Source organism: Myxine glutinosa, chromosome 13 (assembly GCF_964187855.1).
Source record: "Myxine glutinosa chromosome 13, kmMyxGlut1.1, whole genome shotgun sequence".
NCBI classification, from domain to species: domain Eukaryota; kingdom Metazoa; phylum Chordata; class Myxini; order Myxiniformes; family Myxinidae; genus Myxine; species Myxine glutinosa.
This window is the reverse complement of record NC_136273.1, coordinates 71,103,129-71,117,318: the sequence shown is the minus strand read 5'-3', so window position 1 is coordinate 71,117,318 and position 14,190 is coordinate 71,103,129. Positions and strand designations below refer to the sequence as shown.

General features: G+C 39.5%; 1 protein-coding gene across 9 annotated transcripts in view; it reads left to right on the top strand.

The window, feature by feature from the left end:
• The window catches only part of LOC137439021 (phospholipid-transporting ATPase IF), a 214,811-nt gene that overhangs the window by 10,572 nt on the left and 190,049 nt on the right, over positions 1-14,190 (top strand). For 7 of the 9 annotated variants that reach the window (XR_010986841.2, XM_068134597.2, XM_078767624.1 and 4 more), the window contains exon 2: positions 7,206-7,264. The exons of the other annotated variants lie outside the window; for them this stretch is intronic. The gene's annotated coding sequence lies outside the window, so the exon portion shown is untranslated. The remainder of the gene's footprint in view (positions 1-7,205; positions 7,265-14,190) is intronic. 9 annotated transcript variants of the gene reach the window in all.

Genomic DNA, 14,190 nt, shown 5'->3' with positions numbered 1-14,190 from the left:
CTGTGTCAATATGAATGATTTCCCTTATATCTTTTAATATCGTATAAAGGGGTTCGAAAGGGTAAAATTGGCAATTTAGAAATACAAATTGATGTAGGTTAGAGTTATCCTATCCAAAAAATAAACTCATATTTGAATTCCCCATAAAAAAACATAATATAGACACCCCTCATGTTAGGATTTCCTTCAGATTCATTTTGGCACCTGAGTATGACCCGCCCTACTGGGGCAGTCTCAATCTGAGGATTACAAAGTCTTATTTTCGACACACGAAAACTGCAAAAGAAATGGAGTGGCAGTGATTTACAATAAGAAGATGGTGGAGTCGGTACTGGGATAAAACCCGGTCAATGATCTGTTAATATCAGAGGTCGAAAGGACATCCAGTGGACACCAACATAATTCAGAAGTATGCTCCAACTTCTGTAGCAGATGAAGAAAATATGGAGGAGTTTTATGGGAAGTTGCAGGAACTGGTAGAACAGGTGCGTAAAGGAGGTGTTTTAATTATTATGGGAGACGGGAATGCAAAAATTGGAGAAGCAGGAGCACCAGGGATTGCAGGAAAGCACAGACTTCATGTCTGAAATGAGCCAAGGGAGTGAACACTGGAGTTCTGTAATTGCAAACACATGGTTCAAATAACCCAAGTGTGGACTGCACACATGGCCTTTACCTGATGGGAAATGCAGAAATCAAATTCACTACAGGCTAATCGATACAAGATGGAGAAATGCTGTGCAATCTGCCACTACTCTGCCAGGTACAGATTGTGGTACAGATCATGAATCTCTTGTGGCAAAACTACCAGTCAAATTGAGAAAGGTGAAAAAAAAATCAAAACCGGATATGACCTTGAAAACGTATCTAAACTCGCACGGCTCTCGGTAGAGTGCATACATACCTCCACCGGGTTGAACAATTTATGTTTTGTATCCCACTTATAGGCCATATCTGCATCCAGACGTCAAACAACATATCCAATCGGCTTGTTCTTGTCACCTACCCAACTTGTCCACCACGTTTTGTCATAACCCATCCACAACATTTTGAAATATCATGCTATATATCGTTTTTGGCCTCATCCATCCCTGAATTATGAAGAACCACTTTAAAAATGAAAAAAAAAAAATCTCCACACCGAATCTTTATCTTCACCAAAATTGAATCTGTTCATCCTGTCACACACCCAACTTTCCATCCAGTTTCATCCGGACCAATCCGCAACGTTTTGAACCATCCTGCGTGTAGACAGATATACAGGGATGAAAACATAATCCTTGGTCCAACTTTGGTGACGGCGGTAAAAAGTGAGCGAATTCTTATTGTTCCCATTGACTTCAATGTTCATTTGAAGCACCCCGGAACACCCATTTTCCTACTATAACGGGGTTCCAATCACTCATCCACACCTCAGCTACCTAACAATCTTGCCAATATCCATGCATCCCTCCATCCCCGATGCTTTTAGGTATCTCTCAAATTATACTTTATCTCAACTTAAGTCAAATTCAATGTTAAATATCCCCCGGTGCTTTTTGCGAATAAGCAGGCTAGTTATCACCAGAACCCTGAACTATACTGTTGGTCAGACACCCTCATCTGCTATGAACGACGGGCTAAGCTTTAACGTCCCCAAGTTAAAACAGCTTTTTATGATGAATACGTACAATATAACTAACTCAGTTGTGAGTCATAGCCATCGATGGGCTCATCCCATAATACACCACTCTTTTTATATATATATATATATATATATATATATATATATATATATATATATATATATATATATATATATATACAGTTGTGGCCAAAAACATTGCACTTTTTTCAAATAATGCACCATTTCCTCCAGAAAATTGTTAAAATAAAAATATATTTTGGGAACCACATATGTATTTCTATGGTTTTGCCATGGAACAAAACCAAAAAAAAGCTGAAAAATTACTAAATCTTAGCTTATTCCACACAAAAATCCTAAAATAGACCGGACAATGTTATTGGCACCTTTTAGAAGTTGTTAGAAATAATTAGATTTCAAGCAGGTGATTCTCCTTTACTTTGGAATTGAACTTACCTATGGTGAGTTGCAGGTGACTGCAATATAAAAATCACTCATTCAACCAGTTTGACTAGACAAAAGGAGTCATTCTGCTGTTTTGTGTCACTGTGTGTACTGCAATGAGCATGGAGAAAAGAAAGAAAACCAGATAATTGTCTGAGAAGGTCAGACACAATATTGTAGCCAAGCATGGACAATCTCAAGGCTACAAGTCCATCTCCTGTGTTCCTGTGTTCACCTTACGCAATGTTATCAGGAAGTTTAAGGCCCATGGCACTGAAGCCAAACGACATGGACGTGGCCACAAGAGAAACCTTGATCGAAGATTGCAGCGAAGGATTGTTTGAATGGTGGAGAAAGTACCTCGATCAATCGCCAAACCGATTCAAGCTGTCCTTCTGACACAAGGTACGACAGTTTTAACTCGCACCATCCGTCACCAACTCGATGAAAGAGGGTTCTATGGTAGGAGACCCGGGAGGACCCCACTGCTGAGAAAGTCTGACTGGAGTTTGCCAAAACACACCTGAACAAGCCAAAATCCTTCTGGGAGAATGTCCTGTGGACAGATGAGACCAAATTAGAGCTTTTTGGTAAAGCACATCAACTCTATCTTTACAGAAAACAAAATTAAGCTTTCGAAGAAAAGAACACCTTCCCTGCAGTCAAACATGGAGGAGGTTCAGTGATGTTTTGGGGGTTGCTGTGCTGCCTATGGCACTGGGTACTTTGAATGTCTGCATGGCATCATGATATCAGGAGATTACCAAGGCATTTTGGAGAGCAATGCTCAACCCAATGTCAGAAAGCTTTATCTCCGTTGAAGGTCATGGGTCTTGCAGCAAGACAATGACCCCAAGCACACTTCAAAAAGCACCCAGGAATGGTTCAGGACATAACGCTGGACTGTTGTGAAGTGGTCAGCATTGAGTCCAGATCTAAAACCCATTGAACACCTGTGGGGAGATATGAAAAGAGCAGTTGGGAGAAGAAGAGTGGGCCAAACTGCCAACAGAGAGATGCAGAAAGCTCATTCATGGCTATAGGATGCGCTAGACTGCAGTTATTTTGTCCAAAGGCTGTGCTACCAAATATTAAGTCTAGGTTGTCAATAATTTTGTCAGTCATTTCTTTTTATTTTCTGATTTAAAATAAGTATATTAAGTTCTGAATCAAAAACATACAAGTTTCTGTGATATTAACAGTGAAATAAAGAATTGTGGAGACCAAATACTTTTGTTATTTCAACTTATATTTAGAGATAAATGTGAGTTATTTGAAAAAAGTTCCAGGGTGGCAATATTTTTGGCCACGACTGTATATATGTATATGTATATGTATAGGTATACAGTCACGTGAAAAAGTAAGTACACCCCATGTAAAGTTATGACCTTTTCAACATATTTCAACATACAGCTATTTGATCTTCATTTCAACAATATTGAGAGATAAAGGTGATATAATATAACAAATATCATGAAACATTTACATTTTGTAGTCCAATGTATAATTTAAATAAACATAAATGCAAATTTCGCATGTGGAAAAAGTAAGTACACAGCTACATTTATCACTACTTCAAATACCTAAAATTAGAATCAGGTGCGCCAGCTCAGGTGCAAATGATTAGAACATCATTGGAGAGGATCTTGGAGGAACCTCTTACCTCAGACATTTAGTTTGGTTTGCTCTTTGTTGTTGAAGTGTGCGGTGTCACCATGCCTAGATCAAAAGAGCTCTCTGAGGCCTTCAGAAAGAAGGTTATAGATGCCTATGAGTCTTGGAAGGGGTTTACAAAGATCTCCAAACAATTTGAAATCAATCATTCGATTGTCCGGAAGATCATCTACAAGTGGAGAAGATTCCAAACAACTGCGAACTTGTTCAGGCCAGGCCGCCCCAGCAAGTTCAGCCCGAGAGCAGACCGCAAGATGCTGAAAGAAGTCTCTAAGTACCCCAGAATGTCATCACGGGACCTACAGGTAGCTCTTGCCACTGTTTATGTCAAAGTGCACGAGTCTACCATGAGAAAGAGGCTGCACAAATTTGATATACATGGGAGGTGTGCCAGGAGGAAACCTTTGCTGTCCAGAAAGAACATCAGGGCAAGATTAAGTTTGTCAATGAACACCTAGGCAAAGACCAGCACTTCTGGAACAATGTGCTCTGGACAGATGAGTCAAAGGTAGAGCTATTTGGCCACAGTACCAGAAGACATGTTTGGCGAAAACCAAGGACAGTTTTTGACCACAAGAACCTGATACCAACTGTAAAGCATGGTGGTGGAAATATTATGGTTTGGGGCAGCTTTGCTGCATCAGCTCACCATCATAGAATCCACTATGAATTCTTTATTGTACCAGAGGGTGCTTGAGGATAATGTGAGGCCATCTGTCGGAAAGTTGAAGCTCAACCGAAGGTGGACCTTGCAACATGACAGTGACCCTAAACATACCAGTAAATCCACCAAGGAATGGCTGAAAAGAAAGAAATGGAGAGTTCTGGAATGGCCAAGTCAAAGCCCGGATCTAAATTCCATCGAGATGTTGTGGGGGGATTTGAAACGAGCTGTGCATGCAAGAAACCCCTCAAACCGCATGGCTGAAAGAATTCTGCATGGAGGAGTGGGCAAAAATTTCTCCCAGTCGATGTCAGGGACTAGTAGACAGTTATAAGAAATGCCTACTTGAGGTTGTTTCTGCCAAAGCGGGCAATACCACCTATTAGAGCCAAGGGTGTACTTACTTTTTACACATGCGAAATTTGCATTTTTGTTTATTTAAATTGTACAATTGACTACAAAATATAAATGTTTCATGATATTTGTTATATTATATCACCTTTGTCTATCAATATTGTTGAAATGAAGATCAAATAGCTGTATGTTGAGAAAGTCAAAACTTTACATGGTGTGTACTTACTTTTTCAAGTGACTGTTATATATATATATATATATATATATATATATATATATATATATATATATATATATACAGTGGAACCTTGACTTACGAGTGCACCAACTTACGAGTTTTCCGAGATACGAGCCGTCGCTCGGGCGGTTTATTGCTTTGAGATGCGAGCCGAGATCTGAGTTACGAGCTTACGCCACTCGCCACCAGGTGGGTTCCGGTCACGTGGTTATCTTGCCGTGCAAGCATATCTGCCGTATATCGCTGCTGTTTTGTTTTCGCATGTTGGTTATTTTGGAGCTTACGCCAGCCGCCACCAGGTGGGTTCCGGTCACGTGGTTATCTTGCCGTGCAAGCATATCTGCCGTATATCGCTGCTGTTTTGTTTTCGCATGTTGGTTATTTTGGAGCTTACGCCAGCCGCCACCAGGTGGGTTCCGGTCACGTGGTTATCTTGCCGTGCAAGCATATCTGCCGTATATCGCTGCTGTTTTGTTTTCGCATGTTGGTTATTTTGGAGCTTACGCCAGCCGCCACCAGGTGGGTTCCGGTCACGTGGTTATCTTGCCGTGCAAGCATATCTGCCGTATATCGCTGCTGTTTTGTTTTCGCATGTTGGTTATTTTGGAAAATTTCTTAGTTTTAACCATGGGTCCTAAGTAATTGAGTGCCAAGGGCAGTACTGAGAAGAAGAAGAGGATGATGTGCTTGGATATAAAACACGCAATCGTCGAAAAACATGAGCGAGGTGTGCGTGTTGTCGACTTGGTGAGGCAGATGTGAAGGCAGCTGAAGATTTTATTATAACTTTTGCTGAACTGATAGAAGCCGAACGATACATCCCCCAGCAAATCTTCAACTGTGACGAGACAGGGCTCTTCTGGAAAAAGATGCCGAGGAGGACGTATATAATGGCAGAGGAGAAGAGCATGCCAGGCCACAACTTGTTCAGAGTGCCGGCGATAGCTCGCCTTCTCTTTGTGGAAGACACGGTGAGATCCTTAACATCCAACAACTAATGGGACGCAAACGGGGCGCCCAGTTTAGCGGTACACACATTGATGAATCACCCTGCCTGTGAAACACGGACATGACAGGTTATAGCTGGGTCGGGATTCAAACCCAGGCTGGACAGTTTAGAGTCAAGTGTGCGTACCTCCAGTCCAGGCCATCCTGCCAACTTGTATGCTGCATACAGGTGAAATATAAAGCGCGAGATATTTTTATATATACTGCATATTTAAAAAAAAATTGGTGTGGTTTTTGGCGGGCTGGAACGGATTAATAGCATTTCAATGCATTTTAATGGGGAAATTTGATTTGAGAAACGAGCAAATTGAGTTACGAGTTCGGTCACAGAACGAATTAAACTCGTAAGTCAAGGTTCCACTGTATATATATATATATATATATATATATATATATATATATATATATATATATATATATATATATATATATATATATATATATATGTATATATGTATGTGTATGTATATACTGCAATCTCTAAAATCCATATTGGATTAAAGGAAAATCTCAAATCGGAGCATGGGATTTAATTACCAGATATTGATTAATTTGACTTATTTCCATTTGAGAACTCTCTCACAAGCAAAATGTATTTTAAAAGTTTAATTTAGACATTTCTTACATTGTCCATTGAGGAATGAATTATGGAGCTCGATTCAGGTTTTCCTTCGCTTTGGAATCCTGGTGAAGCAGTTCAAAATCGCCGGATTATTTTGCAATAGATTACAAATAGATGCAATAGGTTAATAATATTAAATAACTTTATCCCTTACTGCATATTGATGACCTTCATTCAACAATTATATTTTATTAATAGGCAACATTTTCCCACACTTTTCTTCGTTTGTTTTTATCCACACACCCAATTACATCTAGAAACCCCTGTGCTCTACTCATGTATTATTTTTTATAAAGGTTTTAAGGACACGTGAACTTAACCCCTCAATTCCTCCTCTTCCTCCCATTTCTAAATCTTGAGCTATAACCAATGTTTGCCTATCCATTCATATTTTGTTTAATCCCAATAGTAACCCACCAACCTGTGCCATGTTTGTGTGTGATGCACTCTTTGCTTACCCCCTTCTTCTTAATCATCATTTTCTTCTTCTTCTTTTTATATATATATTTTTTGGTTTGCCTTTTTATGAGAAAGTATCATTACATTCAAATCCTCGGCCATAACCTGTTTCACACAGTGTATGGCGTTCATCCAAGTGGACGTTGCTCGAACCACTTCCCAACAACAAGCCACACGGTCAGTAAACAAGATGATGGTTTGACTCGGTGAAACTAAAGAAAAATGTTCATTCGGTAATCTGAAATGCAGTTGTTCCGTATTGCCCAACTATTCCAAATACAATAAACTGGGTAGCACTGTCTGCGGTGGTTGAGAAATATTGGTCCCATAAACAAGTGCTCACCAAATGCATAACATCAATGGAATAATGATGTGCGTTGCTTTGTTGCATTTGACACACGACCTTTACTTTGGTTCTGGATCGCGCATGTTTTGTTTTTTTCTGCCTTCATCTTTTCATCATTTCCCCCATGCTCGGTAAAAAATAATATAAGAGTAGGGCCAATCGCATTACAGGTACAGTATCGCCTTGATTAATTGAAATGCAATACAAGTGCTGATGTTTCACTTTCACTCCCCTCTTCCCGTCCTCCCCCACCCCCACATAACCATTGACCTTTTTATCTGCCAATTCCTCCACCTTCCCCCATGACCGTCAAACTTTTCCATCCATCCCCCTAACTTTTGCACTTTCCCATCCTTCCCCCTAACCTTTGCACGTTTACCTCCGTCCCCTTGACCTTCGCACTTTTTCATGCGTCCCCAATGACATTTGCACTTTTTATTTGATTCTCAGTCTCGGCTCGTATTAGAACTAACACAAAGAAAATATAATAATGAGAGCAGGAGACAAAGGGGGAGGAGAGAGGCAGGCACAACAGCAGTAGGGAACAGGTACATCGATTGATCTGTGGAGAAGAAAGAGGGCTGGCCGGGGTACATGGTATAAACAAGATGGACACTACAATGGCTTTCAGGAATGAGAACAGGGAATTTGAAGGACGTGGCTTTGGGTTGGATTAACAGGGGTAGAAAAGATCAAGGTTTTGGTTGGGGGAATTTTTTTATATTCTTAGTCGAGGCTCGTATAAGACCTACTTTTCCATGCGTTCCCCATAAAATTTGTGCATAACCTTTCCCACATATATTATACAAGCCCTACTCCCCTTTTTCCACGTCACAGTTACAATTATATAGTAACTCCGCCACCGAATGTGTATCCTCATTACCTCCGCCACCGAAGGTGGATGTCGGTTTTGTTTTCACCCGTCTGTTTTTTGTCTATTTGTGAACATGATATCTCAAAACGTTGTCGATGGATTCGGACAAAATTTGGCAGAGAGGTAGCATATGTAACAAGGACGAAATTATTAAATTTTGCTGAAGATTCGGATTCGGATTCGGCTACTAGAATTTTTAAAGTGATTCTTCACCATTGGGAGATCGGGCCAAAAACTATATATAGCAGGATATCTCAAAAAGTTATGGACGGATTTGGACGAAACTTGGTGTTCAGATTGTGTGTGTGACGAGGACTAATCGATTCGATTTCGGTGAAGATCTGAATATGGATTCGGATACGAGATTTATTTAATTTTCATGTGATTCTTCACCATTGAGAGATCAGGCGAAAAGCGATATATAACATGATATTTTAAAAAGTTAATGGACGGGGTATGACTAAACTTGGTAGATGAGTTGGTTAGGTGACAAGAACAAGCAAATTAGATTTTGATTTCGGTCCGAATCCTGATATGGCCCATCATTGGGATACAAAACATCAACTGTTCAGCCTGGCAGAGGTATGCGCTCTACCGAGTGCTGTTCTAGTACATTGTTACTGTATACACCCATGCCCTTGGACAGCTGGCCTGTGGGGTTGGTGGTCAGGTATAGGGGTAAATTGTGAGTGTGGTGGAAGAGAGTGAGGCTGGTGCATTGGTTTGAGCGGCTGCAGTACATCTGTGACACTCCCAGAGTTTGGTACCTCCTTGAGCTTCGAGGCATATGTGTATCTTCAATCAGAACAACTTTGTACCGCCTGTGTACGGGGCGTTGTAATGCTGTGGCCGCATGATGCCCATTGCCCAGCTCTGTCATGCTACCACTACAGTCATGCCATTCCCTCTTACCTTACCTTTATATTTATTATTTGTCCTGTTTCTGAGGTTTCTTTGTTGTTTTTTTTCTGTTTGCTTTTGCGCCGGCCGTCCCTTAATTTTTGCACTGGTCCGTAGCTATAGTAGGGCGGCTCCATCGGGATTTGTGCCTCTGATCCTCTTTAGTAATTTATTGCATATATTGTTTTTCAAAATTTTAATTCCTGTGTAATTTTCATTGTCACCATTCTTATTAAACCATTAATTATTCATGTGAGGGCATCTTCTTGTCTTGCCATGAGTTGTAAGAAACTGTTCTGTTCTGAGGGCAGTTAGAATGGATGCGAAAATCTGGTGATTTAGACGTCCATGCTCAGCGGTCCATTTTGGCCTCTCAGAGCATTTGACTTTATTCAGCCAACCCTCATGTATCCGTGGTTTTGCAGGTCGGCATGTACATCCGATAGTATGAAGATAAGTTTGACATGCTGGTACTGTGAAATCTTCAGGTTCAAGTGCAGTATATAATGTTCATCAATTACATTTCCTTTTGTGTGCAGCATGTGGCTGCTGATTTGCACCATTGCCAGGGGGTGCTACATGTGCAGTGCCCCCTGCAGGTTAGAGCAGGAATTTGCCATTTGTTTCAGGGTGCCTGTAATATCTCACCTCTTCAGTAAGGATCCATGTTGAAGATGGATCTTTAACATCCACCAACTAATGCTGGCAGATGGGACACCCAGTTGAATATCCATTTGATAGACTGGGTGCCAAGGGATACATTTGGAAGTTCCATTTACCCCAAAAGGTTTACAGCTACAACCAGGATACATCTTTAGTGTGGATCGAGACGCACTATTTTTACCCGGTTGTAGAATTCCAAATGTGTGCGCAGCTCAGTAATGATACATATTCAAATAAATACAACAATAATGTTTTTTCACATATTTTATCAAACAATTCAATGATTACACAAGTAACTAGAGAGTTCATAGAACACCTTATCACGCACAGTCTTGGAGAAACAAGGACATGGGTGGGGTCAGCGAGCGGCAAATTTGATTGGTCGTGATGCCATAATAATTTTTCCAAGTAGTGTTATATGGAAGGATTTTGAAAGTGCCAAAAAGGTGATTTCTGTTGCACAGGGATCAAATATATAATTCATTTGAAATAAAATAAAGATTTTAAAAGTTGTAGACATATTTTTTTGGAAGTTTACCACCGATTACTCAGCGTATTTTACACCACCTTATTTAACACGTCACATTCGTTCTTCGTGCCTGTTTTTTTTGTGCCGGTTATGACATCCTTTAAAAACAGGACGTTTCCTGTTTGGAATGATTTTCAATTTTGATTGACTGCCAGGCAGACAGAGTAAAAAAAAAAAATACTTATCTCGCTCCTCTCTGCATGTGAGATCTGGACATATTCAGCACCAAAGTACTGCTAAAACTACAGGTTTTTTTCCCGATTTGTGTTCAAAATATAACATTCAATTGAACTAAGTAGTTCCTCGATCATAAACTGATGCTTGTAGACAGATAGATTATACAATAGAGCATGTATAGGGATGTATTGAGGTTTTCTTTGTTCCAGCATCCATGCATACCTCTTCAGGTGTCTGATTATAGGTGATGAGTACAATAAGTACATCATTGTTCCTGTTGCAGACTATAACTCGTTGGAAGTTCCTGTGAGCAACATCAAATACATGAAGAACTAATCTACTGTGTGCTTCTTCATCTGAGCACAACAACGAGGTTGCTGTTGAAGACAAAATTTAATTGTTATCACATCTTCTTACAATTACAAATTCTTAATCCTCCATTAGGTTAACTAGTAACGGTACCTGCCCTATGGGTGGGGCTTCAATTGGAAAGCCCAAATGAAAAGGCAAAATATCAGAAATTGAAGGCTTTTTTTATTTTAAACGATTCATATAAACATCCGTTGAATCATATCACACGCAAATCAAAATCTAAACAGTACATGGCGCCCATTTTGAAAAAATATTGAATTCTGCAAAACGGAAGTGGCCGCTACACGTCTTTCTCAGTCGCACGTTTATGTGTGAAGAGTGCGCACCGAATCTGTAACACGGAAGCGTCCGCTACACCTGCTTCTCAGTCGCTTTGCACACGCTGCCATGTTACTTCGGAGCCGCACGTTTATAGAGGAAGAGTTCGTCAGGAGTCGATCTACTCTCTCCTGGTACGTAGAATAAACAGTATTTGTAGAATTTCAACAAAAGCCACATCACTGTTCATATCGGTAAATATTATTCCATCGTGTTTGGAAAAACTGGAAAATTGGAAAAACCATATAGCCTATTTTACTCCAGGGGTCCCAGAATTACCCACCCAAAATATCGTTGCGATCGGTTCAGCCGTTTTTGTGGTACCTTCGAACGGACAGACGGACATTTGGTGAATTATAGTAAGATTCCTACCTGTAACAAAAGTTATTTGGGCAGGAACTGAATGAAATTGCCTTTATTCTCAATCCTGTTGATGGAATTTGGCCAGGATATTCCGAGATATTGAACATTCCGAGGATATTGATATTCCGAGGCAGCTGGATATTCCGAGAATCAAAAAATCGGCAAATTTTCCTTCCTTTGTTTGTATGCCGTGCCCATGTCCCTGACTCAATTCAATATGAATCAAATGCCACATCCACTCTGCATGATTCTGAGAAGTGGCTGAAAATGGCTCAGCAAAAACATCAGCAAGGTCACCAATTGTAGCATTAGCTGGTTTGCACTTGCACCGGCTCCATGGAATCTACCAGCACTCAAGGGGGATCCCTCGTTATTGGTTTCACCTTCTCGTGTGTTTCAACAAGTATCTGGGAAAGAGGGGCTTTGTCTGCTTTCCTGAGGTTTCTATTAAAGTGCAGCCAGTGACGAGGATACAGGTGCTAGCTCATGCCTTTGTAACAAGGGAATGTTAATTTCTCTGCCACTCACAGTAGCACTCATAAGTCACCTGAACAGATCCCAATCTGCCTTGATAGTGTTGGTTTGCCCACATTTGGTGGTCACTTGCACAGTTTGAAATGATTCAAATGTTTTAGATTTGATTTTGGAGACGGTATTATTAAATTCTGCATATGGGTTCATGGGATTCACTTATAAATCACGAATAGAGGGGTTCACTAAAACGTCATGTTAAATTTGTCCATCCACAAATACTGTCCAAGCATACTTTGCTGTAATCCCAACTAAATTTATAAATCACTAGCATTGAACCCATCCCTTCGTTGACGGTAGTTGAACAACAACTTGTATATGTTACAGTACAGTAGTACAGTTTATTGACAGTCGATATTTGCAAAAAAAAATTCTAGAAATATTTTGTTACCATGAATAACTCAGCATTAATTTTACTAATACGTAAACTTATTTGCCAAAAAAAACAATATTATGAGTTTGTTGTATGGTCTCTGGGATCAGACGTTACGGGTTTCGTCTTTTTATTTTCTTAATTTGCAAAATTAAATTCCCATTGAGTCATGAATAATACAACGCCAAAAAGGCCAAGCCTAGTGCTAGGCATAATGCAACAATGACGTCCCAGCGAAAAGAGTGTGGCAGAGGTATGGATGGAGAAATACGGATACCTTAATATATAGATTAGGGCATGACTTGGTCAAATAGTAAGCATTTCATTCATATGATAGCACACAAAATAATAATCTTGACATGTTGGTTATTTGGTTGAAATCGGCGATAAAACCAAACCTAAATCTGACATTTATGCAAATACATATATAGCATGGAAAATTATTTCTCACCACGTTGCATCCCATCATGGTTGGGGTGATTCTGGAGACTTTTCAACATTATGTCCTTCCATACCAAGGTCGTATACTCGTATGTCTGATGGTGTCAATTTCAACAGATAAGAAAATTCCGTAATATATTTTGTGCATGTATTACTAAAAGCATACACACATGTTATTGGTGGAATAATAAAAATAGTACCATTGAAAAGTGAATAATCGATGAACTTATTTGTAAAGCGAATACTCTATGAACTTGGTTGGAAACCTAAAAGTCCATTTACTTGGTTGTAAGGCTAGTAATCCATTTACTTGGATTGAAAGCTAGTTATACATTTACTTGTTTGGAAAGCTAATAATCCATTTACTTGGTTGGAAAGCTAGTAATCCATTGACTTTGTTCGAAAGATAATACATTTACTTGATTTGAAAGCTAATAATCAATTTACTTGGTTGGAGAGCTGATAAGCCATTTACTTGGTTAGAAAGCTGGTAATCCATTTACTTGGTTGGAAAGATAATAATGCATTTACTTGGTTGGAAAGCTAATAATCAATTTACTTGGTTGGAGAGCTAATAATCAATTTACTTGGTTGGAGAGCTGATAATCCATGTACTTGGTTAGAAAGCTGGTAATCCATTTACTTGGTTGGAAAGATAATAATGCATTTACTTGGTTGGAAAGCTAATAATCAATTTACTTGGTTGGAGAGCTAATAAATCAATTTACTTGGTTGGAGAGCTAATAATCCATTTACTTGGTTAGAAAGCTGGTAATCCATTTACTTGGTTAGAAAGCTGATAATCCATTTACTTGGTTAGAAAGCTGGTAATCCATTTACTTGGTTGGAAAGCTGGTAATCCATTTACTTGGTTGGAAAGATAATAATGCATTTACTTGGTTGGAAAGCTAGTCATCCATTTACTTGGTTGGAGAGCTAATAATCCATTTACTCGGTTGGAGAGCTAGTAATCCATTTACTCGGTTGGAGAGCTAGTAATCCATTTACTCGGTTGGAGAGCTAATAATCCATTTACTCGGTTGGAGAGCTAGTAATCCATTTACTCGGTTGGAGAGCTAATAATCCATTTACTTGGTTGGAGAGCTAATAATCCATTTACTTGGTTGGAAAGATAATAATCCATTTACTTAGTTGGAGAGCTAATAATCCATTAACTTGGTTGGAGAGATAATAATCCATTTACTTGGTTGGAAAG